This window comes from Hyperolius riggenbachi, chromosome 5 (assembly GCF_040937935.1).
Source record: "Hyperolius riggenbachi isolate aHypRig1 chromosome 5, aHypRig1.pri, whole genome shotgun sequence".
NCBI lineage: Eukaryota > Metazoa > Chordata > Amphibia > Anura > Hyperoliidae > Hyperolius > Hyperolius riggenbachi.
The window spans coordinates 203,344,146-203,370,826 of NC_090650.1; the positions used below are offsets into that span (position 1 = coordinate 203,344,146).

At 51.0% G+C, this 26,681-nt stretch overlaps 1 long non-coding RNA gene across 1 annotated transcript in view; it reads right to left on the reverse strand.

Annotated features, from left to right (window-relative positions):
- Positions 1 to 18,200: 18,200 nt before the first annotated feature.
- Positions 18,201 to 26,681, reverse strand: part of LOC137517557 (uncharacterized) — an 82,320-nt gene continuing 73,839 nt past the window's right edge. The window contains exons 2-3 of the long non-coding RNA XR_011020569.1: positions 20,374 to 20,651; positions 18,201 to 18,499 (exon numbers count right to left, since the gene is read on the reverse strand). This is a non-coding gene — a long non-coding RNA (uncharacterized lncRNA). The remainder of the gene's footprint in view (positions 18,500 to 20,373; positions 20,652 to 26,681) is intronic.

Genomic DNA, 26,681 nt, shown 5'->3' on the forward strand with positions numbered 1-26,681 from the left:
AACAGATCTCTGCTGTCTTTAGACATCAGTCAGGAGCAGCTCCCGAGCAAGGGAGTGCTTCTCCGGCGGAACAGATCTCTGCTGTCTTTAGACATCAGTCAGGAGCAGCTCCCGAGCAAGGGAGTGCATCCCCAGCGGAACAGATCTCTGCTGTGTTTAGACATCAGTCAGGAGCAGCTCGCGAGCAAGGGAGTGCATCCCGAGCGGAACAGATCTCTGTCTTTAGACATCAGTCAGGAGCAGCTCCCGAGCAAGGGAGTTCATCCCCAGCGGAACAGTTCTCTGCTGTCTTTAGACATCAGTCAGGAGCAGCTCCCGAGCAAGGGAGTGCTTCTCCGGCGGAACAGATCTCTGCTGTCTTTAGACATCAGTCAGGAGCAGCTCTCGAGCAAGGGAGTGCATCCCCAGCGGAACAGATCTCTGCTGTCTTTAGACGTCAGTCAGGAGCAGCTCCCTAGCAAGGGAGTGCATCCCCAGCGGAACAGTCCTCTGCTGTCTTTAGACGTCAGTCAGGAGCAGTTCCCGAGCAAGGGAGTGCATCCTCAGCGGAACAGTACTCTGCTGTCTTTAGACATCAGTCAGGAGCAGCTCCCGAGCAAGGGAGTGCATCCCCAGCGGAACAGTCCTCTGCTATCTTTAGACATCAGTCAGGAGCAGCTCCCGAGCAAGGGAGTGCATCCCCAGCGGGACAGATCTCTGCTGTCTTTAGACATCAGTCAGGAGCAGCTCGCGAGCAAGGGAGTGCATCCCCAGCGGAACAGATCTCTGTCTTTAGACATCAGTCAGGAGCAGCTCCCGAGCAAGGGAGTGCATCCCCAGCGGGACAGATCTCTGCTGTCTTTAGACATCAGTCAGGAGCAGCTCCCGAGCAAGGGAGAGCATCCCCAGCGGAACAGGTCTCTGCTGTGTTTAGACATCAGTCAGGAGCAGCTCCTGAGCAAAGGGAGTGCATCCCCAGTGGAACAGGTCTCTGCTGTCTTTAGACATCAGTCAGGAGCAACTCCCGAGCAAGGGAGTGCATCCCCAGCGGGACAGATCTCTGCTGTCTTTAGACATCAGTCAGGAGCAGCTCCTGAGCAAGGGAGTGCATCCCCAGCGGAACAGATCTCTGCTGTCTTTAGACATCAGTCAGGAGCAGCTCCCGAGCAAGGGAGTGCATCCCCAGAGGAACAGATCTCTGCTGTGTTTAGACATCAGTCAGGAGCAGCTCCCGAGCAAGGGAGTGCATCCCCAGCGGAACAGATCTCTGCTGTGTTTAGACATCAGTCAGGAGCAGCTCCTGAGCAAAGGGAGTGCATCCCCAGCGGAACAGGTCTCTGCTGTCTTTAGACATCAGTCAGGAGCAGCTCCCGAGCAAGGGAGTGCATCCCCAGCGGAACAGATCTCTGCTGTGTTTAGACATCAGTCAGGAGCAGCTCGCGAGCAAGGGAGTGCATCCCCAGCGGAACAGATCTCTGTCTTTAGACATCAGTCAGGACCAGCTCCCGAGCAAGGGAGTTCATCCCCAGCGGAACAGATCTCTGCTGTCTTTAGACATCAGTCAGGAGCAGCTCCCGAGCAAGGGAGTGCTTCTCCGGCGGAACAGATCTCTGCTGTCTTTAGACATCAGTCAGGAGCAGCTCCCGAGCAAGGGAGTGCATCCCCAGCGGAACAGATCTCTGCTGTGTTTAGACATCAGTCAGGAGCAGCTCGCGAGCAAGGGAGTGCATCCCGAGCGGAACAGATCTCTGTCTTTAGACATCAGTCAGGAGCAGCTCCCGAGCAAGGGAGTTCATCCCCAGCGGAACAGTTCTCTGCTGTCTTTAGACATCAGTCAGGAGCAGCTCCCGAGCAAGGGAGTGCTTCTCCGGCGGAACAGATCTCTGCTGTCTTTAGACATCAGTCAGGAGCAGCTCTCGAGCAAGGGAGTGCATCCCCAGCGGAACAGATCTCTGCTGTCTTTAGACGTCAGTCAGGAGCAGCTCCCTAGCAAGGGAGTGCATCCCCAGCGGAACAGTCCTCTGCTGTCTTTAGACGTCAGTCAGGAGCAGTTCCCGAGCAAGGGAGTGCATCCTCAGCGGAACAGTACTCTGCTGTCTTTAGACATCAGTCAGGAGCAGCTCCCGAGCAAGGGAGTGCATCCCCAGCGGAACAGTCCTCTGCTATCTTTAGACATCAGTCAGGAGCAGCTCCCGAGCAAGGGAGTGCATCCCCAGCGGGACAGATCTCTGCTGTCTTTAGACATCAGTCAGGAGCAGCTCGCGAGCAAGGGAGTGCATCCCCAGCGGAACAGATCTCTGTCTTTAGACATCAGTCAGGAGCAGCTCCCGAGCAAGGGAGTGCATCCCCAGCGGGACAGATCTCTGCTGTCTTTAGACATCAGTCAGGAGCAGCTCCCGAGCAAGGGAGAGCATCCCCAGCGGAACAGGTCTCTGCTGTGTTTAGACATCAGTCAGGAGCAGCTCCTGAGCAAAGGGAGTGCATCCCCAGTGGAACAGGTCTCTGCTGTCTTTAGACATCAGTCAGGAGCAACTCCCGAGCAAGGGAGTGCATCCCCAGCGGGACAGATCTCTGCTGTCTTTAGACATCAGTCAGGAGCAGCTCCCGAGCAAGGGAGTGCATCCCCAGTGGGACAGATCTCTGCTGTCTTTAGACATCAGTCAGGAGCAGCACCCGAGCAAGGGCGTGCATCCCCAGCGGGACAGATCTCTGCTGTCCTTACACATCAGTCAGGAGCAGCTCCCGAGCAAGTTAGTGCATCCCCAGCAGAACAGATCTCTGCTGTCTTTAAACATCAGTCAGGAGCAGCTCCCGAGCAAGGGAGTGCATCCCCAGCGGGACAGTCCTCTGCTGTCTTTAGACATCAGTCAGGAGCAGCTCCCGAGCAAGGGAGTCCATCCCCAGCGGAACAGATCTCTGCTGTCTTTAGACATCAGTCAGGAGCTGCTCCCGAGCAAGGGAGTGCATCCCCAGCGGAACAGATCTCTGCTGTCTTTAGACATCAGTCAGGAGCTGCTCCCGAGCAAGGGAGTGCATCCCCAGCGGAACAGATCTCTGCTGTGTTTAGACATCAGTCAGGAGCAGCTCCTGAGCAAAGGGAGTGCATCCCCAGCGGAACAGGTCTCTGCTGTCTTTAGACATCGGTCAGGAGCAGCTCCCGAGCAAGAGAGTGCATCCCCAGCGGGACAGATCTCTGCTGTCTTTAGACATCAGTCAGGAGCAGCTCCCGAGCAGGGGAGTGCATCCCCAGCGGAACAGATCTCTGCTGTCTTTAGACATCAGTCAGGAGCTGCTCCCGAGCAAGGGAGTGCATCCCCAGCGGAACAGATCTCTGCTGTGTTTAGACATCAGTCAGGAGCAGCTCCTGAGCAAAGGGAGTGCATCCCCAGCGGAACAGGTCTCTGCTGTCTTTAGACATCGGTCAGGAGCAGCTCCCGAGCAAGAGAGTGCATCCCCAGCGGGACAGATCTCTGCTGTCTTTAGACATCAGTCAGGAGCAGCTCCCGAGCAGGGGAGTGCATCCCCAGCGGAACAAATCTCTGCTGTCTTTAGACATCAGTCAGGAGCAGCTCCCGAGCAAGGGAGTGCATCCCCAGTGGGACAGATCTCTGCTGTCTTTAGACATCAGTCAGGAGCAGCTCCCGAGCCAGGGAGTGCATCCCCAGCGGAACAGATCTCTGCTGTCTTTAGACATCAGTCAGGAGCAGCTCCCGAGCAAGGGAGTGCATCCCCAGCGGGACAGATCTCTGCTGTCTTTACACATCAGTCAGGAGCAGCTCCCGAGCAAGGGAGTGCATCCCCAGCGGGACAGATCTCTGCTGTCTTTAGACATCAGTCAGGAGCAGCTCCTGAGCAAGGGAGTGCATCCCCAGCGGAACAGATCTCTGCTGTCTTTAGACATCAGTCAGGAGCAGCTCCCGAGCAAGGGAGTGCATCCCCAGAGGAACAGATCTCTGCTGTGTTTAGACATCAGTCAGGAGCAGCTCCCGAGCAAGGGAGTGCATCCCCAGCGGAACAGATCTCTGCTGTGTTTAGACATCAGTCAGGAGCAGCTCCTGAGCAAAGGGAGTGCATCCCCAGCGGAACAGGTCTCTGCTGTCTTTAGACATCAGTCAGGAGCAGCTCCCGAGCAAGGGAGTGCATCCCCAGCGGAACAGATCTCTGCTGTGTTTAGACATCAGTCAGGAGCAGCTCGCGAGCAAGGGAGTGCATCCCCAGCGGAACAGATCTCTGTCTTTAGACATCAGTCAGGACCAGCTCCCGAGCAAGGGAGTTCATCCCCAGCGGAACAGATCTCTGCTGTCTTTAGACATCAGTCAGGAGCAGCTCCCGAGCAAGGGAGTGCTTCTCCGGCGGAACAGATCTCTGCTGTCTTTAGACATCAGTCAGGAGCAGCTCCCGAGCAAGGGAGTGCATCCCCAGCGGAACAGATCTCTGCTGTGTTTAGACATCAGTCAGGAGCAGCTCGCGAGCAAGGGAGTGCATCCCGAGCGGAACAGATCTCTGTCTTTAGACATCAGTCAGGAGCAGCTCCCGAGCAAGGGAGTTCATCCCCAGCGGAACAGTTCTCTGCTGTCTTTAGACATCAGTCAGGAGCAGCTCCCGAGCAAGGGAGTGCTTCTCCGGCGGAACAGATCTCTGCTGTCTTTAGACATCAGTCAGGAGCAGCTCTCGAGCAAGGGAGTGCATCCCCAGCGGAACAGATCTCTGCTGTCTTTAGACGTCAGTCAGGAGCAGCTCCCTAGCAAGGGAGTGCATCCCCAGCGGAACAGTCCTCTGCTGTCTTTAGACGTCAGTCAGGAGCAGTTCCCGAGCAAGGGAGTGCATCCTCAGCGGAACAGTACTCTGCTGTCTTTAGACATCAGTCAGGAGCAGCTCCCGAGCAAGGGAGTGCATCCCCAGCGGAACAGTCCTCTGCTATCTTTAGACATCAGTCAGGAGCAGCTCCCGAGCAAGGGAGTGCATCCCCAGCGGGACAGATCTCTGCTGTCTTTAGACATCAGTCAGGAGCAGCTCGCGAGCAAGGGAGTGCATCCCCAGCGGAACAGATCTCTGTCTTTAGACATCAGTCAGGAGCAGCTCCTGAGCAAAGGGAGTGCATCCCCAGTGGAACAGGTCTCTGCTGTCTTTAGACATCAGTCAGGAGCAACTCCCGAGCAAGGGAGTGCATCCCCAGCGGGACAGATCTCTGCTGTCTTTAGACATCAGTCAGGAGCAGCTCCCGAGCAAGGGAGTGCATCCCCAGTGGGACAGATCTCTGCTGTCTTTAGACATCAGTCAGGAGCAGCACCCGAGCAAGGGCGTGCATCCCCAGCGGGACAGATCTCTGCTGTCCTTACACATCAGTCAGGAGCAGCTCCCGAGCAAGTTAGTGCATCCCCAGCAGAACAGATCTCTGCTGTCTTTAAACATCAGTCAGGAGCAGCTCCCGAGCAAGGGAGTGCATCCCCAGCGGGACAGTCCTCTGCTGTCTTTAGACATCAGTCAGGAGCAGCTCCCGAGCAAGGGAGTCCATCCCCAGCGGAACAGATCTCTGCTGTCTTTAGACATCAGTCAGGAGCTGCTCCCGAGCAAGGGAGTGCATCCCCAGCGGAACAGATCTCTGCTGTCTTTAGACATCAGTCAGGAGCTGCTCCCGAGCAAGGGAGTGCATCCCCAGCGGAACAGATCTCTGCTGTGTTTAGACATCAGTCAGGAGCAGCTCCTGAGCAAAGGGAGTGCATCCCCAGCGGAACAGGTCTCTGCTGTCTTTAGACATCGGTCAGGAGCAGCTCCCGAGCAAGAGAGTGCATCCCCAGCGGGACAGATCTCTGCTGTCTTTAGACATCAGTCAGGAGCAGCTCCCGAGCAGGGGAGTGCATCCCCAGCGGAACAGATCTCTGCTGTCTTTAGACATCAGTCAGGAGCTGCTCCCGAGCAAGGGAGTGCATCCCCAGCGGAACAGATCTCTGCTGTGTTTAGACATCAGTCAGGAGCAGCTCCTGAGCAAAGGGAGTGCATCCCCAGCGGAACAGGTCTCTGCTGTCTTTAGACATCGGTCAGGAGCAGCTCCCGAGCAAGAGAGTGCATCCCCAGCGGGACAGATCTCTGCTGTCTTTAGACATCAGTCAGGAGCAGCTCCCGAGCAGGGGAGTGCATCCCCAGCGGAACAAATCTCTGCTGTCTTTAGACATCAGTCAGGAGCAGCTCCCGAGCAAGGGAGTGCATCCCCAGTGGGACAGATCTCTGCTGTCTTTAGACATCAGTCAGGAGCAGCTCCCGAGCCAGGGAGTGCATCCCCAGCGGAACAGATCTCTGCTGTGTTTAGACATCAGTCAGGAGCAGCTCCTGAGCAAAGGGAGTGCATCCCCAGCGGAACAGGTCTCTGCTGTCTTTAGACATTGGTCAGGAGCAGCTCCCGAGCAAGAGAGTGCATCCCCAGCGGGACAGATCTCTGCTGTCTTTAGACATCAGTCAGGAGCAGCTCCCGAGCAGGGGAGTGCATCCCCAGCGGAACAGATCTCTGCTGTCTTTAGACGTCAGTCAGGAGCAGCTCCCGAGCAAGGGAGTGCATCCCCAGCGGAACAGTCCTCTGCTGTCTTTAGACATCAGTCAGGAGCAGTTCCCGAGCAAGGGAGTGCATCCCCAGCGGGACAGATCTCTGCTGTCTTTAGACATCAGTCAGGAGCAGCTCCCGAGCAAGGGAGTGCATCCCCAGCGGAACAGATCTCTGTCTTTAGACATCAGTGAGGAGCAGCTCCCGAGCAAGGGAGTGCATCCCCAGCGGAACAGATCTCTGCTGTCTTTAGACGTCAGTCAGGAGCAGCTCCCGAGCAAGGGAGTGCATCCCCAGCGGAACAGTCCTCTGCTGTCTTTAGACATCAGTCAGGAGCAGTTCCCGAGCAAGGGAGTGCATCCCCAGCGGAACAGTCCTCTGCTGTCTTTAGACATCAGTCAGGAGCAGTTTCCGAGCAAGGGAGTACATCCCCAGCGGAACAGATCTCTGCTGTCTTTAGACATCAGTCAGGAGCAGCTCCCGAGCAGGGGAGTGCATCCCCAGCGGGACAGATCTCTGCTGTCTTTAGACATCAGTCAGGAGCAGCTCCCGAGCAAGGGAGTGCCTCCCCGGCGGAACAGTCCTCTGCTGTCTTTAGACATCAGTCAGGAGCAGCTCTCGAGCAAGGGAGTGCATCCCCAGCGGGACAGATCTCTGCTGTCTTTAGACATCAGTCAGGAGCAGCTCCCGAGCAAGGGAGTGCTTCCCCGGCGGAACAGTCCTCTGCTGTCTTTAGACATCAGTCAGGAGCAGCTCCCGAGCAGGGGAGTGCATCCCCAGCGGGACAGATCTCTGCTGTCTTTAGACATCAGTCAGGAGCAGCTCCCGAGCAAGGGAGTGCATCCCCAGCGGAACAGATCTCTGTCTTTAGACATCAGTCAGGAGCAGCTCCCGAGCAAGGGAGTGCATCCCCAGCGGAACAGATCTCTTCTGTCTTTAGACATCAGTCAGGAGCAGCTCCCGAGCAAGGTAGTGCATCCCCAGCGGAACAGATCTCTGCTGTGTTTAGACATCAGTCAGGAGCAGCTCCTGAGCAAAGGGAGTACATCCCCAGCGGAACAGGTCTCTGCTGTCTTTAGACATCAGTCAGGAGCAGCTCCCGAGCAAGGGAGTGCATCCCTAGCGGGACAGATCTCTGCTGTCTTTAGACATCAGTCAGGAGCAGCTCCCGAGCAAGGGAGTGCTTCCCCGGCGGAACAGATCTCTGCTGTCTTTAGACATCAGTCAGGAGCAGCTCTCGAGCAAGGGAGTGCATCCCCAGCGGAACAGATCTCTGCTGTCTTTAGACATCAGTCAGGAGCAGCTCATGAGCAAGGGAGTGCATCTCCAGCGGGACAGATCTCTGCTGTCTTTAAGACATCAGTCAGGAGCAGCTCCCGAGCAAGGGAGTGCATCCCCGGCGAAACAGGTCTCTGCTTCTTTAGACATCAGTCAGGAGCAGCTCCCAAGCAGCGGAGTGCATCCCCAGCGGAACAGATCTCTGCTGTCTTTAGACATCAGTCAGGAGCAGCTCCTGAGCAAGGGAGTGCATCCCCAGCGGAACAGATCTCTGTCTTTAGACATCAGTCAGGAGCAGCTCCCGAGCAAGGGAGTGCATCCCCAGCGGAACACATCTCTGCTGTCTTTAGACATCAGTCAGGAGCAGCTTTCGAGCAAGGGAGTGCATCCCCAGCGGGACAGATCTCTGCTGTGTTTAGACATCAGTCAGGAGCAGCTCCCGAGCAAGGGAGTGCATCCCCAGTGGAACAGATCTCTGTCTTTAGACATCAGTCAGGAGCAGCTCCCGAGCAAAGGAGTGCATCCCCAGCGGGACAGATCTCTGCTGTCTTTAGACATCAGTCAGGAGCAGCTCCCGAGCAAGGGAGTGCATCCCCAGCGGGACAGATCTCTGCTGTCTTTAGACATCAGTCAGGAGCAGCTCCCGAGCAAGGGAGTGCATCCCCAGCGGAACAGATCTCTGCTGTCTTTAGACGTCAGTCAGGAGCAGCTCCCGAGCAAGGGAGTGCATCCCCAGCGGAACAGTCCTCTGCTATCTTTAGACATCAGTCAGGAGCAGCTCCCGAGCAAGGGAGTGCATCCCCAGCGGAACAGATCTCTGCTGTCTTTAGACATCAGTCAGGAGCAGCTCCTGAGCAAGGGAGTACATCCCCAGCGGGACAGATCTCTGCTGTCTTTAGACATCAGTCAGGAGCAGCTCCCGAGCAAGGGAGTGCATCCCCAGCGGGACAGATCTCTGCTGTCTTTAGACATCAGTCAGGAGCAGCTCTCGAGCAAGGGAGTGCATCCCCAGCGGGACAGATCTCTGCTGTCTTTAGACATCGGTCAGGAGCAGCTCCCGAGCAAGGGAGTGCATCCCCAGCGGGACAGATCTCTGCTGTCTCTAGACATTAGTCAGGAGCAGCTCCAGAGCAAGGGAGTGCATTCCCAGCGGGACAGATCTCTGCTGTCTTTAGACATCAGTCAGGAGCAGCTCCCGAGCAAGGGAGTGCATCCCCAGCGGGACAGATCTCTGCTGTCTTTAGACATCAGTCAGGAGCAGCTCCCGAGCAAGGGACTGCATCCCCAGCGGAACAGATCTCTGCTGTGTTTAGACATCAGTCAGGAGCAGCTCCCGAGCAAGGGAGTGCATCCCCAGCGGAACAGATCTCTGTCTTTAGACATCAGTCAGGAGCAGCTCCCGAGCAAGGGAGTGCATGCCCAGCGGAACAGATCTCTTCTGTCTTTAGACATCAGTCAGGAGCAGCTCTCGAGCAAGGGAGTGCATCCCCAGCGGGACAGATCTCTGCTGTCTTTAGACATCAGTCAGGAGCAGCTCCCGAGCAAGGTAGTGCATCCCCAGCGGAACAGATCTCTGCTGTGTTTAGACATCAGTCAGGAGCAGCTCCTGAGCAAAGGGAGTACATCCCCAGCGGAACAGGTCTCTGCTGTCTTTAGACATCAGTCAGGAGCAGCTCCCGAGCAAGGGAGTGCATCCCTAGCGGGACAGATCTCTGCTGTCTTTAGACATCAGTCAGGAGCAGCTCCCGAGCAAGGGAGTGCTTCCCCGGCGGAACAGATCTCTGCTGTCTTTAGACATCAGTCAGGAGCAGCTCTCGAGCAAGGGAGTGCATCCCCAGCGGGACAGATCTCTGCTGTCTTTAGACATCAGTCAGGAGCAGCTCATGAGCAAGGGAGTGCATCTCCAGCGGGACAGATCTCTGCTGTCTTTAGACATCAGTCAGGAGCAGCTCCCGAGCAAGGGAGTGCATCCCCAGCGGGACAGATCTCTGCTGTCTTTAGACGTCGGTCAGGAGCAGCTCCTGAGCAAGGGAGTGCATCCCCAGCGGGACAGATCTCTGTTGTCTTTAGACATCAGTCAGGAGCAGCTCCTGAGCAAATGAGTGGATCCCCAGCGGAATAGTCCTCTGCTGTCTTTAGACATCAGTCAGGAGCAGCTCCCGAGCAAGGGAGTGCATCCCCAGCGGAACAGATCTCTGCTGTCTTTAGACATCAGTCAGGAGCAGCTCCAGAGCAAGGGAGTGCATTCCCAGCGGGACAGATCTCTGCTGTCTTTAGACATCAGTCAGGAGCAGCTCCTGAGCAAGGGAGTGCATCCCCCGCGGAAAAGTCCTCTGCTGTCTTTAGACATCAGTCAGGAGCAGCTCCCGAGCAAGGGAGTGCATCCCCAGCGGGACAGATCTCTGCTGTCTTTAGTCATCAGTCAGGAGCAGCTCCTGAGCAAGGGAGTGCATCCCCAGCGGAATAGTCCTCTGCTGTCTTTAGACATCAGTCAGGAGCAGCTCCCGAGCAAGGGAGTGCATCCCCAGCAGGACAGATCTCTGCTGTCTTTAGACATCAGTCAGGAGCAGCTCCCGAGCAAGGGAGTGCATCCCCAGCGGGACAGATCTCTGCTGTCTTTACACATCAGTCAGGAGCAGCTCCCGAGCAAGGGAGTGCATCCCCAGCGGTACAGATCTCTGCTGTCTTTAGACATCAGTCAGGAGCAGCTCCTGAGCAAGGGAGTGCATCCCCAGCGGAACAGATCTCTGCTGTCTTTAGACATCAGTCAGGAGCAGCTCCCGAGCAAGGGAGTGCATCCCCAGAGGAACAGATCTCTGCTGTGTTTAGACATCAGTCAGGAGCAGCTCCCGAGCAAGGGAGTGCATCCCCAGCGGAACAGATCTCTGCTGTGTTTAGACATCAGTCAGGAGCAGCTCCTGAGCAAAGGGAGTGCATCCCCAGCGGAACAGGTCTCTGCTGTCTTTAGACATCAGTCAGGAGCAGCTCCCGAGCAAGGGAGTGCATCCCCAGCGGAACAGATCTCTGCTGTGTTTAGACATCAGTCAGGAGCAGCTCGCGAGCAAGGGAGTGCATCCCCAGCGGAACAGATCTCTGTCTTTAGACATCAGTCAGGACCAGCTCCCGAGCAAGGGAGTGCATCCCCAGCGGAACAGATCTCTGCTGTCTTTAGACATCAGTCAGGAGCAGCTCCCGAGCAAGGGAGTGCTTCTCCGGCGGAACAGATCTCTGCTGTCTTTAGACATCAGTCAGTAGCAGCTCCCGAGCAAGGGAGTGCATCCCCAGCGGAACAGATCTCTGCTGTGTTTAGACATCAGTCAGGAGCAGCTCGCGAGCAAGGGAGTGCATCCCCAGCGGAACAGATCTCTGTCTTTAGACATCAGTCAGGAGCAGCTCCCGAGCAAGGGAGTTCATCCCCAGCGGAACAGTTCTCTGCTGTCTTTAGACATCAGTCAGGAGCAGCTCCCGAGCAAGGGAGTGCTTCTCCGGCGGAACAGATCTCTGCTGTCTTTAGACATCAGTCAGGAGCAGCTCTCGAGCAAGGGAGTGCATCCCCAGCGGAACAGATCTCTGCTGTCTTTAGACGTCAGTCAGGAGCAGCTCCCTAGCAAGGGAGTGCATCCCCAGCGGAACAGTCCTCTGCTGTCTTTAGACGTCAGTCAGGAGCAGTTCCCGAGCAAGGGAGTGCATCCTCAGCGGAACAGTACTCTGCTGTCTTTAGACATCAGTCAGGAGCAGCTCCCGAGCAAGGGAGTGCATCCCCAGCGGAACAGTCCTCTGCTATCTTTAGACATCAGTCAGGAGCAGCTCCCGAGCAAGGGAGTGCATCCCCAGCGGGACAGATCTCTGCTGTCTTTAGACATCAGTCAGGAGCAGCTCGCGAGCAAGGGAGTGCATCCCCAGCGGAACAGATCTCTGTCTTTAGACATCAGTCAGGAGCAGCTCCCGAGCAAGGGAGTGCATCCCCAGCGGGACAGATCTCTGCTGTCTTTAGACATCAGTCAGGAGCAGCTCCCGAGCAAGGGAGAGCATCCCCAGCGGAACAGGTCTCTGCTGTGTTTAGACATCAGTCAGGAGCAGCTCCTGAGCAAAGGGAGTGCATCCCCAGTGGAACAGGTCTCTGCTGTCTTTAGACATCAGTCAGGAGCAACTCCCGAGCAAGGGAGTGCATCCCCAGCGGGACAGATCTCTGCTGTCTTTAGACATCAGTCAGGAGCAGCTCCCGAGCAAGGGAGTGCATCCCCAGTGGGACAGATCTCTGCTGTCTTTAGACATCAGTCAGGAGCAGCTCCCGAGCAAGGGCGTGCATCCCCAGCGGGACAGATCTCTGCTGTCCTTACACATCAGTCAGGAGCAGCTCCCGAGCAAGTTAGTGCATCCCCAGCAGAACAGATCTCTGCTGTCTTTAAACATCAGTCAGGAGCAGCTCCCGAGCAAGGGAGTGCATCCCCAGCGGGACAGTCCTCTGCTGTCTTTAGACATCAGTCAGGAGCTGCTCCCGAGCAAGGGAGTGCATCCCCAGCGGAACAGATCTCTGCTGTCTTTAGACATCAGTCAGGAGCTGCTCCCGAGCAAGGGAGTGCATCCCCAGCGGAACAGATCTCTGCTGTGTTTAGACATCAGTCAGGAGCAGCTCCTGAGCAAAGGGAGTGCATCCCCAGCGGAACAGGTCTCTGCTGTCTTTAGACATCGGTCAGGAGCAGCTCCCGAGCAAGAGAGTGCATCCCCAGCGGGACAGATCTCTGCTGTCTTTAGACATCAGTCAGGAGCAGCTCCCGAGCAGGGGAGTGCATCCCCAGCGGAACAGATCTCTGCTGTCTTTAGACATCAGTCAGGAGCTGCTCCCGAGCAAGGGAGTGCATCCCCAGCGGAACAGATCTCTGCTGTGTTTAGACATCAGTCAGGAGCAGCTCCTGAGCAAAGGGAGTGCATCCCCAGCGGAACAGGTCTCTGCTGTCTTTAGACATTGGTCAGGAGCAGCTCCCGAGCAAGAGAGTGCATCCCCAGCGGGACAGATCTCTGCTGTCTTTAGACATCAGTCAGGAGCAGCTCCCGAGCAGGGGAGTGCATCCCCAGCGGAACAGATCTCTGCTGTCTTTAGACGTCAGTCAGGAGCAGCTCCCGAGCAAGGGAGTGCATCCCCAGCGGAACAGTCCTCTGCTGTCTTTAGACATCAGTCAGGAGCAGTTCCCGAGCAAGGGAGTGCATCCCCAGCGGGACAGATCTCTGCTGTCTTTAGACATCAGTCAGGAGCAGCTCCCGAGCAAGGGAGTGCATCCCCAGCGGAACAGATCTCTGTCTTTAGACATCAGTGAGGAGCAGCTCCCGAGCAAGGGAGTGCATCCCCAGCGGAACAGATCTCTGCTGTCTTTAGACGTCAGTCAGGAGCAGCTCCCGAGCAAGGGAGTGCATCCCCAGCGGAACAGTCCTCTGCTGTCTTTAGACATCAGTCAGGAGCAGTTCCCGAGCAAGGGAGTGCATCCCCAGCGGAACAGTCCTCTGCTGTCTTTAGACATCAGTCAGGAGCAGTTTCCGAGCAAGGGAGTACATCCCCAGCGGAACAGATCTCTGCTGTCTTTAGACATCAGTCAGGAGCAGCTCCCGAGCAGGGGAGTGCATCCCCAGCGGGACAGATCTCTGCTGTCTTTAGACATCAGTCAGGAGCAGCTCCCGAGCAAGGGAGTGCCTCCCCGGCGGAACAGTCCTCTGCTGTCTTTAGACATCAGTCAGGAGCAGCTCTCGAGCAAGGGAGTGCATCCCCAGCGGGACAGATCTCTGCTGTCTTTAGACATCAGTCAGGAGCAGCTCCCGAGCAAGGGAGTGCTTCCCCGGCGGAACAGTCCTCTGCTGTCTTTAGACATCAGTCAGGAGCAGCTCCCGAGCAGGGGAGTGCATCCCCAGCGGGACAGATCTCTGCTGTCTTTAGACATCAGTCAGGAGCAGCTCCCGAGCAAGGGAGTGCATCCCCAGCGGGACAGATCTCTGCTGTCTTTAGACATTAGTCAGGAGCAGCTCCTGAGCAAGGGAGTGCATCCCCAGCGGGACAGATCTCTGCTGTCTTTAGACATCAGTCAGAAGCAGCTCCCGAGCAAGGGAGTGCATCCCGGCGGAACAGATCTCTGCTGTCTTTAGACATCAGTCAGAAGCAGCTCCCGAGCAAGGGAGTGCATCCCGGCGGAACAGATCTCTGCTGTCTTTAGACATCAGTCAGGAGCAGCTCCCGAGCAAGGGAGTGCATCCCCAGCGGGACAGATCTCTGCTGTGTTTAGACATCAGTCAGGAGCAGCTCCAGAGCAAGGGAGTGCATCCCCAGCGGAACAGATCTCTGTCTTTAGACATCAGTGAGGAGCAGCTCCCGAGCAAGGGAGTGCATCCCCGGCGGAACAGGTCTCTGCTGTCTTTAGACATCAGTCAGGAACAGCTCCCGAGCAAGGGAGTGCATCCCCAGCGGAACATTCCTCTGCTATCTTTAGACATCAGTCAGGAGCAGCTCCCGAGCAAGGGAGTGCATCCCCAGCGGGACAGATCTCAGCTGTCTTTAGACATCAGTCAGGAGCAGCTCCCGAGCAAGGGAGTGCATCCCCAGCGGGACAGATCTCTGCTGTCTTTAGACATCAGTCAGGAGCAGCTCTTGAGCAAGGGAGTGCATCCCCAGCGGGACAGATCTCTGCTGTCTTTAGACATCAGTCAGGAGCAGCTCCCGAGCAAGGGAGTGCATCCCCAGCGGGACAGATCTCTGCTGTCTTTAGACATCAGTCAGGAGCAGCTCCCGAGCAAGGGAGTGCATCCCCAGCGGGACAGATCTCTGCTGTCTTTAGACATCAGTCAGGAGCAGCTCTTGAGCAAGGGAGTGCATCCCCAGCGGGACAGATCTCTGCTGTCTTTACACATCAGTCAGGAGCAGCTCCTGAGCAAGGGAGTGCATCCCCAGCGGGACAGATCTCTGCTGTCTTTACACATCAGTCAGGAGCAGCTCCTGAGCAAGGGAGTGCATCCCCAGCAGAACAGATCTCTACTGTCTTTACACATCAGTCAGGAGCCATTTAATTGGCTCCTGACCTACTAATCATTGTGAGCTAATCACAGTGATCAGGAAATGAATAAAAGTAAAAAGCCTCTGGAGGCTTTGGTCTTAAATGAGTTAAAGGACACCTGAAGCGAGAGGTATATGGTGGCTGCTATATTTATTTCCTTTTAAGAAATACCAGTTGCCCGGCTATCCTGCTGATGCTCTACCTCTCATACTTTTAGCCATAGACCTTGAACAAGCATGCAGCACATCAAGTGTTTCTCACATCTCTGTCAAATCTGACAAGATTAGCTGCATGCTTGTTTGTGGTGTGATTCTGCCACTACTGCAGCCAAATAGATCAGCAGGGCTGCCAGGCAAGTGGTATTGTATAAAAGGAAATAAATATGGCAGCCTCCATATACTTCTCGCTTCAGGTTCCCTTTAAAGGACAAATGAAGTGCGAAGAACATGGAGGCAGCCATATTTATTTACTTTTAAACAGTACCAGTTGCCTGCCCAGCCTGCTGATTTATTTGGCTGCAGTAGTGTCTGAATGACACCAGAAACAATCATGCAGCTAATCCAGTCAGATCTGACAATAATGTCAGAAACACCTGATCCGCTGCATGCTTGTTAAGGGTCTATGGCTAAAAGCATTAGAGGCAGAGGATCAGCAGGACAGCTAGGCAACTGGGATTGCTTATAAGGAAATAAATATGGTAGCCTCCATATCCTTCTCACTTCAGTTGTCCTTTAAGCAACTATAACCACTGTTCTAGTGTTTACTTTCAGTTTAATTTGAAAATCAGTCACTTAAAGTCACTATATACCATCAGATGTTTTAATAGATTAGACATTAGATGTGGTAAAAACATTAAATCTAATGAAATGTATGAAAACTGGGGCATATTGAATTGATATTATGATCAAAATATGGATCTTACATAGCCTGGGAAAAGCAGTTTACTGTTTTACAGTAAAATGTGCTGTTCAGGGCCAGCCTTAGATTTCACAGCGCCCTGAGCAAATATAGACTTTGGTGCCCCTCCACACTAGTTCATTAAATGACACCGATGAACAAGTGAGGAACGAGGAAAGGGCCATATTTACTAAATAGGATGATGGGGAAGAGGCTACTTATTAAAGTACGATCTGTGTCTATTGTCCGGGCCAAACGTTAAGCATCCCGGGCCGCATTCCTTAAATTCCAACATCCTCACACCTCCCTCCCTGCAGCGTTGTGAGCGGGCTGCAGGGGATTTGAAACTTACTTTGATCGCTGATTCACGTGTTGTGCCTCCATGGCAACAGGGTGTGACATAACGGGACGAGCCAGCATGTAATGCGCTGTCACGTCCTGACATCCCATTATGTGACGCTCTGTCGCCAAGGTGACGCGAATTAGTAATCAAGGCGAGTTTTAAATCCCCACACCGTCTGCTTGCAACTCTGCAAGGAGAGAGAGGAATCCGGCCGCCTATAGGTGGGCCAGAAATCCAACACACCGGCCCATGGGCCGTAATTTGCACATCGCTGGCCTAGCCTGTCCACTTTGCCCAGTGTGGAAAGGTTAACACATACTTACAAGCTTTTGGACTACCTGTCTTGCCAGGGCACATTCTCTCAGAAATCAAAATTATACAAGCCATCAAGGCATCTGCATCAGGTAAAGCCCGAGGCCCTGATGGTCTACCTTTGGACTACTACAAGACAGACATTAAGGGACATCCTGATCCCTCACCTGTTGACAGCCTTGAACACACTAGTCGCTGAAGACTCAGATCCCACTCACCTAGGGACATGCTTGCGGCACAGATAGCAGTTACACCTAAGTCAGGTAAGTACGCCACCTTGTGCTCAATTTTGCCCTATTTCCCTACTGAACGTAGACCTTAAACTGTTTGCTAAAGTGCTTGCAAACAGAATCTCTACCCTCATAGGTACTTTGATCCACCCCGATCAAGTGGGTTTTATCCCGTTTAGAATCAAGAGACAACACCATTAGCACCATCAACCTTACTTAACCTCCTTTGCGGTATGGACGAGCTCAGCTCGTCCATTACCGCCGGAGGGTGCCGCTCAGGCCCTGCTGGGCCGATTTGCTTCATTTTTTTTTTCAAACTTCACTTTGCTTGCTGCGTGTCTACTCTGATTGCCGCCGCCCGCCGCCGATGCGCCGCGATAGAGGTCCCCCCCGCAGGACCCCGCCAGGCAGCGCTGCGGGGTGGATCGGAATTCCGGATGACGTCATGATGTCGATGACGTCATCGCGATCGTCACCATAGCGATGGGGGAAGCCCTCAAGGAAATCCCGTTCAGAACGGGATTTCCTTATGGGCGAGTGCGCCGGCGGCGATCGGAGGGGTGGGAGGGATAGCGCAGGGAGGGGGGCATCATGTAGCTAGCGCTAGGCTAGCTACATGATGGGGATTTAAAAAAAAAAAAAAAAAATACTGCTGCGCATCCACCCTGGCGATGTTAATAGAACGCCAGGGTGGTTAATGGGCACACAAATCCCACACTCCTCTTCTGCTCCTGTCCATGGATGCCAAAAAGGCATTTGATAGAGTCGGCTGGACATTTCTGGAAGCCACACTCAAACAAATTGGTCTTGGACTCCATATGCTCAAAGGGATTCTCTCGCTATATTCCACTCCATCACCGATAATGCGGGTTAATGAGTTGCCTGTGAACCTTTTTCCATAGCCAACGGGACTAGACAGGGGTGCCCACTCACCAACCAATCTTTATGTTATCCCTAGAGCCCCTTTTATGCATCGTTTGCAATAACGTTGACTTAAAAGGCCTGCAGCTTCCCTCCTCAGAGCACACGCAGGCGACCTGCTTTTCTATCTTGTAGATTTGCATGTCTCCTTGCCTAACCTGGAGAAAGAATTTGATCAAAACAATCAACTATTCAACTTTAAAATTAACCCAGATGAGTGCCAGACCATGTAGGTTTCCATAAGTGGGAACTTATTCTCTGTCCCCCAACATAATTACCCCTATAAGTGGGTACCTCATGCTATCACGTCTCTAGGGATCCATATACCATCTGCACTGGGTAACTTGTACAAGATTAAATTTTTGTACCGCTGGGACCAGCCGCATGGTTGGGTCGGATTAATATTATAAAAATGTATAAACACCTTACCTTGACTCCTAAATCTGTAGCAGGCTAACCCTATTAGGCCTTTTGCACACTACATGCGATTACGATTTTTTATACGATCCGATTTTTGATTCCGATTAAAAAAACATAGCAGCATGCAGTACTTTTTTTAATCAGAATCCAAAATTGGATCGTATAAAAAAATCAGAATCACATGTAGTGTGCAAGAGACCTTACCCTTCCGGTAGAGCACTTTAAAATTTTACAGAAACAATTTGCGCACATTATCTAATGAGGAATAAAGAAATTTGTATTTTTTTCTTCAGATCTTCACATATTTGTTTCTAGTACATTTAGGGTGATCCGGGTATCTGGAGACTAGGAAATGGGTACACTTTGTAAGACTGCCTGTTATGACATTTAATACACAGTCTTTGACTCTTTCTTTTGCAGGTTGCCATAACATACCGTGTGGATGCCTGTATTTTAGGCCTTTGTTCATTTCAGCTTGGAATATCTGTCTGGATTCTGACAATCCTGATTTTGTCGTGGAAAGGGGCCACTTAGTAGAACAATATCAATTCTGCAAGAGAACACAGTGTTCCATACTAAGTTATGCACAGATACATCCTTACTTTTTTTGAAAATATTATATTTGTAATAGCTAATTTCAACTAAACATAGATCCGCAGCAGCATAATGGATAACTAACCACAGTGCCCCTAAAATGTACATTAGTCTGAGGCAAGTAAAAAGGCACTGCATTTCTAACAGAAAATATATACAGTACATAAAAATAAGATATGTTTTTTACCATTGGCATTAGTAAGACTCAAGTTGTTGAATTGACTGTATCATTCAAATAATAGTTCAAGAAAAACTGCGGCAAACACCGATTTCTCCCCCCCTCCTACTCTGGTTAAAAGTGCTCCGAGGCCCCCCCCCCCCCCCCAGCAGCCTCCAAAAGTAAAAGTGCTGTAACCCCCCTTCCAAACCCCCAGCCTTTAAAAGTAAAAGTACTCACACCCCCAGTCTCTAAAAGTGCTGACCCCTCCCCCCAGCCTCTAAAAGGGCTCCGACCCCACCCCTCCCCCCAGCCTCTAAAAGTGCTCCTACCTCTCCCCCAGTCTCTAAAGGTAAATGAGCTGTATTTTTTTTTTTTATAATGGATGCCTATAAATTTACTTTTCATAGGTTGCTACATAATCAAATACACCTTCCCTCCTCTGAAAAAAAAATCTTCCAAAGACTATCCTAATTTATGGAAGACAATTAAAGACTTTTACTTATTTGCTGCAGGCTTAGCACTGAAATACCTCATGTTTTACCTCACTCTATGCATTTACCTCATGTTTTACCTCATGTTTGGAAATGGAGAAAAATCTTTCAGAATTGATAAAAGAAGAGGAAAATACCTCATGCGGTATTTTACCTACAAAAAAATATTTACCTCACATAGCTACCAGAATTGAGCCCATTATGTCAGATATTCACGGCTACACCTGCTACTCTGGGGAGAACAAGCCTGTGCCCTTATAATGCTGAGACATGCTGCCACAAACATCTCCCCTTTTCTCCTCCATCCATACTCTGTAAACTGGTTGATCTCATGTATCCGGGACATGTAATGTCTATGTAGTATTATACTACTGCCTTCTTTTTTACTATGAAACAGCTAAGTATCTGTCTTACATACACCAAACCTTTCCACCATAGCCTCTTGATGTTATGAAGATAAGATGGAATTTTACACATTATGCTCGGGATATGGTTGTTTGTATGCTATTTGTATTTATGTAAAACATAAATAAACGTTTGCTTGTGCAAGTCTTACCAATTATAAAAGCATCAAGGGAAATCCAAACTAATCTGTTGTATTCACTCTGCTGCTACCTCAGCAACATTGCATCTCTGAAGCCAAACAGTGGTTGGGGGACGTAAGATCCTGACAGAAGTCCAGGAAGTAAAATAAAAGAGCACAGTAGTGAATCTCTGTTGTGTATGTGTTTCGGCGAGAGGGGGGCTTGAAGCTATAGAGTTAAACTCAATACAATCGTAAAAGGACTAAATCAATTACAATTGCCAGTGTAAAGGACTCCAAATTGCATAAAGTACACTTCTTCAGAAGGAAATATTGAAATATGCTTTTGCCAGGCTTCACCTTTTAGTACTGTGGCAAAGCAGATAGTTGTTGCTGTGTTTTTGAGGTTCACAACTATTGGGACATGTACAGTTAGGTCCATAAGTATCTGAACAGAGACAACTTTTTTCTCATTTTGGTTCTGTACCACAATGAATTTTAAATGAAACTACTCAGATGCAGTTGAAATGCAGACTTTTGGCTTTAATTCAGTGTGGTGAACAAAACAAGTGCATAAAAATGTGAGGCAACCAAAGCATTTCCTTCATTTCAGGGGCTCAAAAGTAATTGGGGAAATTAAATAACTGGAAATATACCTGTGAATCCTTTGCTGGCAATGACAGCCTGAAGTCTTGAACTCATGGACATCACCAGATGCTGGGTTTCCTCCTTTTTAATGCTCTGCCATACCTTTACTGCGGCTTTCAGTTGCTGTTAGTTTGCGGGCCTTTCTGTCCAAAGTTTAGTCTTCAAAAAGTGAAATGCATGCTCAATTGGATTAACATCACGTGACTGACTTGGCCATTCAGGAATTTTCCAATTCTTTTCTAAACTCCTGGGTTGCTTTGGCTGTATGTTTTGGGTCATTATCCATCTGTATCATGAAACGCAGCCAAATCAATTTGAAGCCCGAGGACTTCGGTTTACGTTGCTCCATACAAGATCTATGTATGTATGTCTTTTAACACTTGTAACTGCATCAAGTCTAAGTTGGTGGGATTTGATTGGTCGGTTTTAAAGCAGCATAAATTTGCATAATTCTGCATCAACTTGGAATTATTTGCATGTTATTGACCATCCCTAGTGGGGAGGTTTGATAGTAACCAAAAAAGGTATTTACATTCAAGATACACTCACACATTTTAATAAAAATTGCAAAATTTAGAGAGAAACTCCAGTGAAAATAACATAATGAACAAAAGTGCTTAGTTGTTACAATAATATACAGGGTGAGCCATTTATATGGATACACCTTAATAAAATGGTAATGGTTGGTGATATTAACTTACTGATTGTGGCACATTAGTATATGTGAGGGGGGAAACTTTTCAAGATGGGTGGTGACCATGGCGGCCATTTTGAAGTCGGCCATTTTGAATCCAACTTTTGTTTTTTCAATAGGAAGAGGGTCATGTGAACATCAAACTTATTGGGAATTTCACAAGAAAAACAATGTATATCAAATGTTCAGGAGCACCACTATAGGCTTCAATCAAAGTAGTAGGTGTGCCAAGGTCCTCACCCCGGTACCCAAGGGGTCACAGTATGCACTTCACCAAAAGGACCGGCACCACACTATGTATCTATAGCTCTTAAAGTTTAATAAGAATCATGAAAGCAACAACAGACCGCTGTTTCGGCCCTTCCTTAGGCCTTTGTCAAGTTGCAAGGATCATACAGTACATAATGACAAACATGCACTTATATATAGTATTAAAACCGCCCCTCCGGGCCCAATGACCAATCATGTGAGCGCACAACTGGAGGACCTGATGGGAGACTGACCTGAGCTTGCAAACCAACAGCATACTGCCATTTCAAAAGGTCACTCACCTATCAGAACAAAGCGGCGAGTTCCCCGCTGTATGGCACCAGGCAAAACTGCGCATCATAGCAGAAACCGCCGCCTCCATCCACGGAAGCGAGCGGTATGACGTCACGGTCACATGACAAGTCACGTGACTTAGTCAGCTGTTCAGTATCAGCCAATCACATGCGCGCCTATTGCCATAGCAACTACAGCCTCCGCAACACAGCGGTGGGAGGTGTCAAGGCGGCCAAAGAGTCTGCCTCTTTGGCCGCCTTGACACCTCCCACCGCTGTGTTGCGGAGGCTGTAGTTGCTATGGCAATAGGCGCGCATGTGATTGGCTGATACTGAACAACTGACTAAGTCACGTGACTTGTCATGTGACCGTGACGTCATACCGCTCGCTTCCGTGGATGGAGGCGGCGGTTTCTGCTATGATGCGCAGTTTTGCCTGGTGCCATACAGCGGGGAACTCGCCGCTTTGTTCTGATAGGTGAGTGACCTTTTGAAATGGCAGTATGCTGTTGGTTTGCAAGCTCAGGTCAGTCTCCCATCAGGTCCTCCAGTTGTGCGCTCACATGATTGGTCATTGGGCCCGGAGGGGCGGTTTTAATACTATATATAAGTGCATGTTTGTCATTATGTGCTGTATGATCCTTGCAACTTGACAAAGGCCTAAGGAAGGGCCGAAACAGCGGTCTGTTGTTGCTTTCATGATTCTTATTAAACTTTAAGAGCTATAGATACATAGTGTGGTGCCGGTCCTTTTGGTGAAGTACAAGAAAAACAATGGTGTGCTTGGTTTTAACGTAACTTTATTCTTTCATGAGTTATTTACAAGTTTCTGACCAATTATAAAATGTGTTCAATGTGCTGCCCATTGTGTTGGATTGTCAATGCAACCCTCTTCTCCCACTCTTCACACACTGATAGCAACACCGCAGGAGAAATGCTAGCACAGGCTTCCAGTATCTGTAGTTTCAGGAGCTGCACCTCTCGTATCTTCACAGCATAGATAATTGCCTTCAGATGACCCCAAAGATAAAAGTCTAAGGGGGTCAGATCCGGAGACCTTGGGGGCCATTGAACTGGCCCATGACAACCAATCCACTTTCCAGGAAACTGTTCATCTAGGAATGCTCGGACCTGACACCCATAATGTGGTGGTGCACCATCTTGCTGGAAAAACTCAGGAAAGCTTCAGTGCATAAAGAGGGAAACACATCATTATGTAGCAATTTCGCATATCCAGTGGCCTTGAGGTTTCCATTGATGAAGAATGGACCCACTATCTTTGTACCCCATATACCACTCCATTGTTTTTTCAATAAGAAGAGGGTATGAGATGTGCAGCACCTGAAACTACGGATAGTAGTGGAAGCCTGTGCTAGCATTTCTCCTGCGTGTTGCTATCAGTGTGTGAAGAGTGGGAGAAGAGGGTTGCATTGACAATCCAACACAATGGGCAGCACATAGAACACATTTTATAAGTGGTCAGAAACTTGTAAATAATAATTGTAAAGTTACGTTAAAACCATGCACACCATTGTTTTTCTTGTGAAATTCCCAATAAGTTTGATGTGTCACATGACCCTCTTCCTATTGAAAAAACATAAGTTGAATTCAAAATGGCCGACTTCAAAATGGCCGCCACGATCACCACCCATCTTGAAAAGTTCCCCCCTCACATATACTAATGTGCCACAAACAGGAAGTTAATATCACCAACCATTCCCATTTTATCAAGGTGTATCCAAATAAATGGCCCACCCGGTATAAATGATTTAGTCAGTGTTTGCCCATTGTAAAATCTTTCCTCTCCCTGATTTACATTTTGACATTTATCATATGGTAAATATCGGAATAGTGAGAGGCGCTCCGTGCAAGATAATTAAAAGAAAATATCTTTGCGCTGCTTTAACAACCAGCTCCACTGCTGTGTTATCTTATCTTATTGTAACGATTGTGGAACTTTCTCCGTGATCAGCGCACAACGCGTGCGCTGACACGGCGGAAATCCTCCACAAGCGTATATTTGCAGGCACCCAGCAAAAGGTGCTACGCATCTGTAGAGGGAAATTCCTGTCGGCAGATGGCGCTGGGGAGTGCAGAGGAACCAATCCTCTGTACCTCCACAAGTGCCAGACAGGAATTGTACGAAGCCCAGTACGCAATCGCAAGAGAGGCGATTGTGAATGAGATTGAGCAAAGGGACAGGTTGTATATGTGTGCGCCAATCCAGTCGCCACCCCGCGACCGCGCACACACAACAGCAGATATGAAATAGGAATGCGATCGCGAGAGGTGCGATCGCCAGACGTGACACAAGGCAGATCAGAATAGAATACGAGGGTAGCAAAGGCACAGCAAATAATACAATAAGGAGATACGGAAAATAACAAACGCTAGCTAACCGCGAACACCGCACTCATTCGCAACAGTGCACGCGGTTATGCGCGGTCTCCACGTGATAAGCACAATAGAGACAAGCACGCCTAACTAACCATCGACAGACAAACATGAAACAGAGGACGCGAGCGCTTGCTTAACGGTTACCTCACCGAGCCTCCAGCAAGCGTAGCAGACAAGACAGACACACGAAAACAGGGACAAGCGAGAGATAGGATCCACAGCACTAGCGAAAAGTGGCTAGCGCAATCCAGGTACAGAGTAGCAGAACAGAAGGATCCCCAGCGCTAGCGAAAAGTAGCTAGCGCGATCCCAGAAGACAGAACAGAAGGATCCCCAGCGCTAGCGAAAAGTAGCTAGCGCGATCTCAGGAGACAGAACTGAAGAGATAGCTGGTAGCAACCGCTGCACCAGCTATACTCCAAGAACAGAGATCAGAACCATTTCCTGTCGACCACCTTTGGGACAGGACAATGGCAACAGGCAAGACAAGACAGAACAGGCAATACAGATAATACAACCTGACTGGGCTAGAAGGGGAGCCTAAAGCAACCCCCAGGAATTAACTATACTAGATAGCAATGGCTGACACTCCAGCAGTGTCCATCAGGAACAGACCATGGAAAGGAAATGACCAGCCAAGCCTTCTGGGAAACATAAAGCTCTTATAGTGCGAGTCATCAAAGAAGGCAGGTAGGGGATTTGCATAACGAATGTATGCAAATTCCCCAGCAAGAGAACAGACCAGAAACTTGCAATGGAAAGACAGGTCTCTGTTCCAGAGACCTGCAGCCCACAGACTAGAGGAATGGACAAACAGCTGTCTGCCTGTGCAGCCAGCTGAGCGGATCATCACACTTATATTTATCATATGGTGACATTTTTACTGCTGGCAGGTGTTGTCAGTGGAAGTAGCTGTTGCTTGCTTTTTTGGCAGTTGGAAACAGCTGTTATTTTCCACAATGCAACAAGACTCGAACAGTGTGATGTCAGCACCATGGTCCTGACCAGGCCCGGATTTACATCACAGGAGCCTATAGGCACTGATGTCCTGGCACCTTAGACTTCACCCTCCATGAACCTACAACCCCCCACCGAACTGCACCACAAGTGTGCTGGCTGGCCCAGCTGTGACTTCTCTCTTACTTCCTTTGCCCGTCATAGGTAGCTACAGATGCCCCTTAATACTACTGAGGGTACCTCTGGCTACCTGTTGCTAAGTGGCGCCCGATTGAAGGGAGATCTTGTCAGTGGAACGCAGAGAGCTGGGTGAGTAACCTCATTTACACTCACATCAGGACTCTGCATAGGGAAGGAGGGAGGAAGGCACAGAAGGAGCAGAGTGAGCCGCCTTTCCATCATCAGGCACCTGTAGGCACGTGCCTACAGTGCCTTATGGTAAATCCGGCCTTGAGACAGGTTTCAACACAATGGCCTCAATTCACTAAGCTTATCTCCTGTCTTTAATAACTCTTCTAGAGTTGTTACCATGGTGATAAGGCATGTAGTATTCAGGAAACATTTTACCTCAGGCAAACCTAAAGTTAACTCTTCTGTCTTTAAGTTAACTCTTTAATCCTTAAAATAACTCCAGAGTTAAAGACAGGCTGTTCATTAACTGCGTGTGAAAAGAACTGCAGAGGAGGTAACTTAACTACAGAGGAGGTAACTTAACTACAGAGGAGGTAAATTAACTACAGAAGAGGAAACGTAAGGAATGAAGAGATCAGATTACTCTCTTACTGTGTGTGTAATGATCGCTGCAGCAGCAGCTATTACTGGAAGTAGTAGTGCTGCAGCTCAGGCAGTTCTGATCTATTTCCATGCAAGTTGCATAGCTTTGTCTGTCTTTCCCTGCTGTCAGCTTGTGACTGATTATCATTCACCTGTGTGGGAATCTGCATGTCTGCTCCCATTGGATGACCTCAGTATAAAGATCTGCTTCCTGCAGGGTTTCCGGGGGTTTTTCATAGCTTCAGTGTAAGCCAGTCTTGCTGTTGCTTTAGCCCCCAATCGTGTTTCTTGTTATAAAGATACTTTGCTGGTCTTTGCATCATATATTGGTTCATTGCCAATATATATGCATACCAGCACGTTTATTATTTTCCTTGTATTTGTGTTACGTTAATACATCAGTGTCGCTGATGTATACGTACACAAACTGTTTATATCCTGTGTGCAGTTAGTCAGCTTTCCAGCACGTTTTGGTAGGTTGCGCGTACCGTGACCACCCGTGCTGAGGTAGTTACCCTGCTTCTGGTTCTGTTTGTGGATTGCGTTCATCTCTGCGAAGAGATAACGAATCCTTCTGAATCCTGTCCTGTTACCGTTTGTGGATTGCGTTCATCTCTGCGAAGAGATAACGAATCCTTCTGAATCCTGTTCTGTTACCGTTTGTGGATTGCGTTCATCTCTGCGAAGAGATAGCGAATCCTTCTGAGTCCTGTTCCCTGTATTACTCCAGTCCTAGTCAGCGTTCCTGCTTATGTCATATATCGGTTCATTGCCGATATATACATATGTTAGTCAGACGTTACAAATAGTTTCTTTGATAGCTGTAATTGTAATACGCTAGGAAAACATACTTATTGTATATTTATCTGTGTTACGTTCATCTATCTCGATCCTGCTATTTTCTGACTATCCTGTCCTGTCTTTGTGAGGCACGCCATCGCCGCAGCGCATT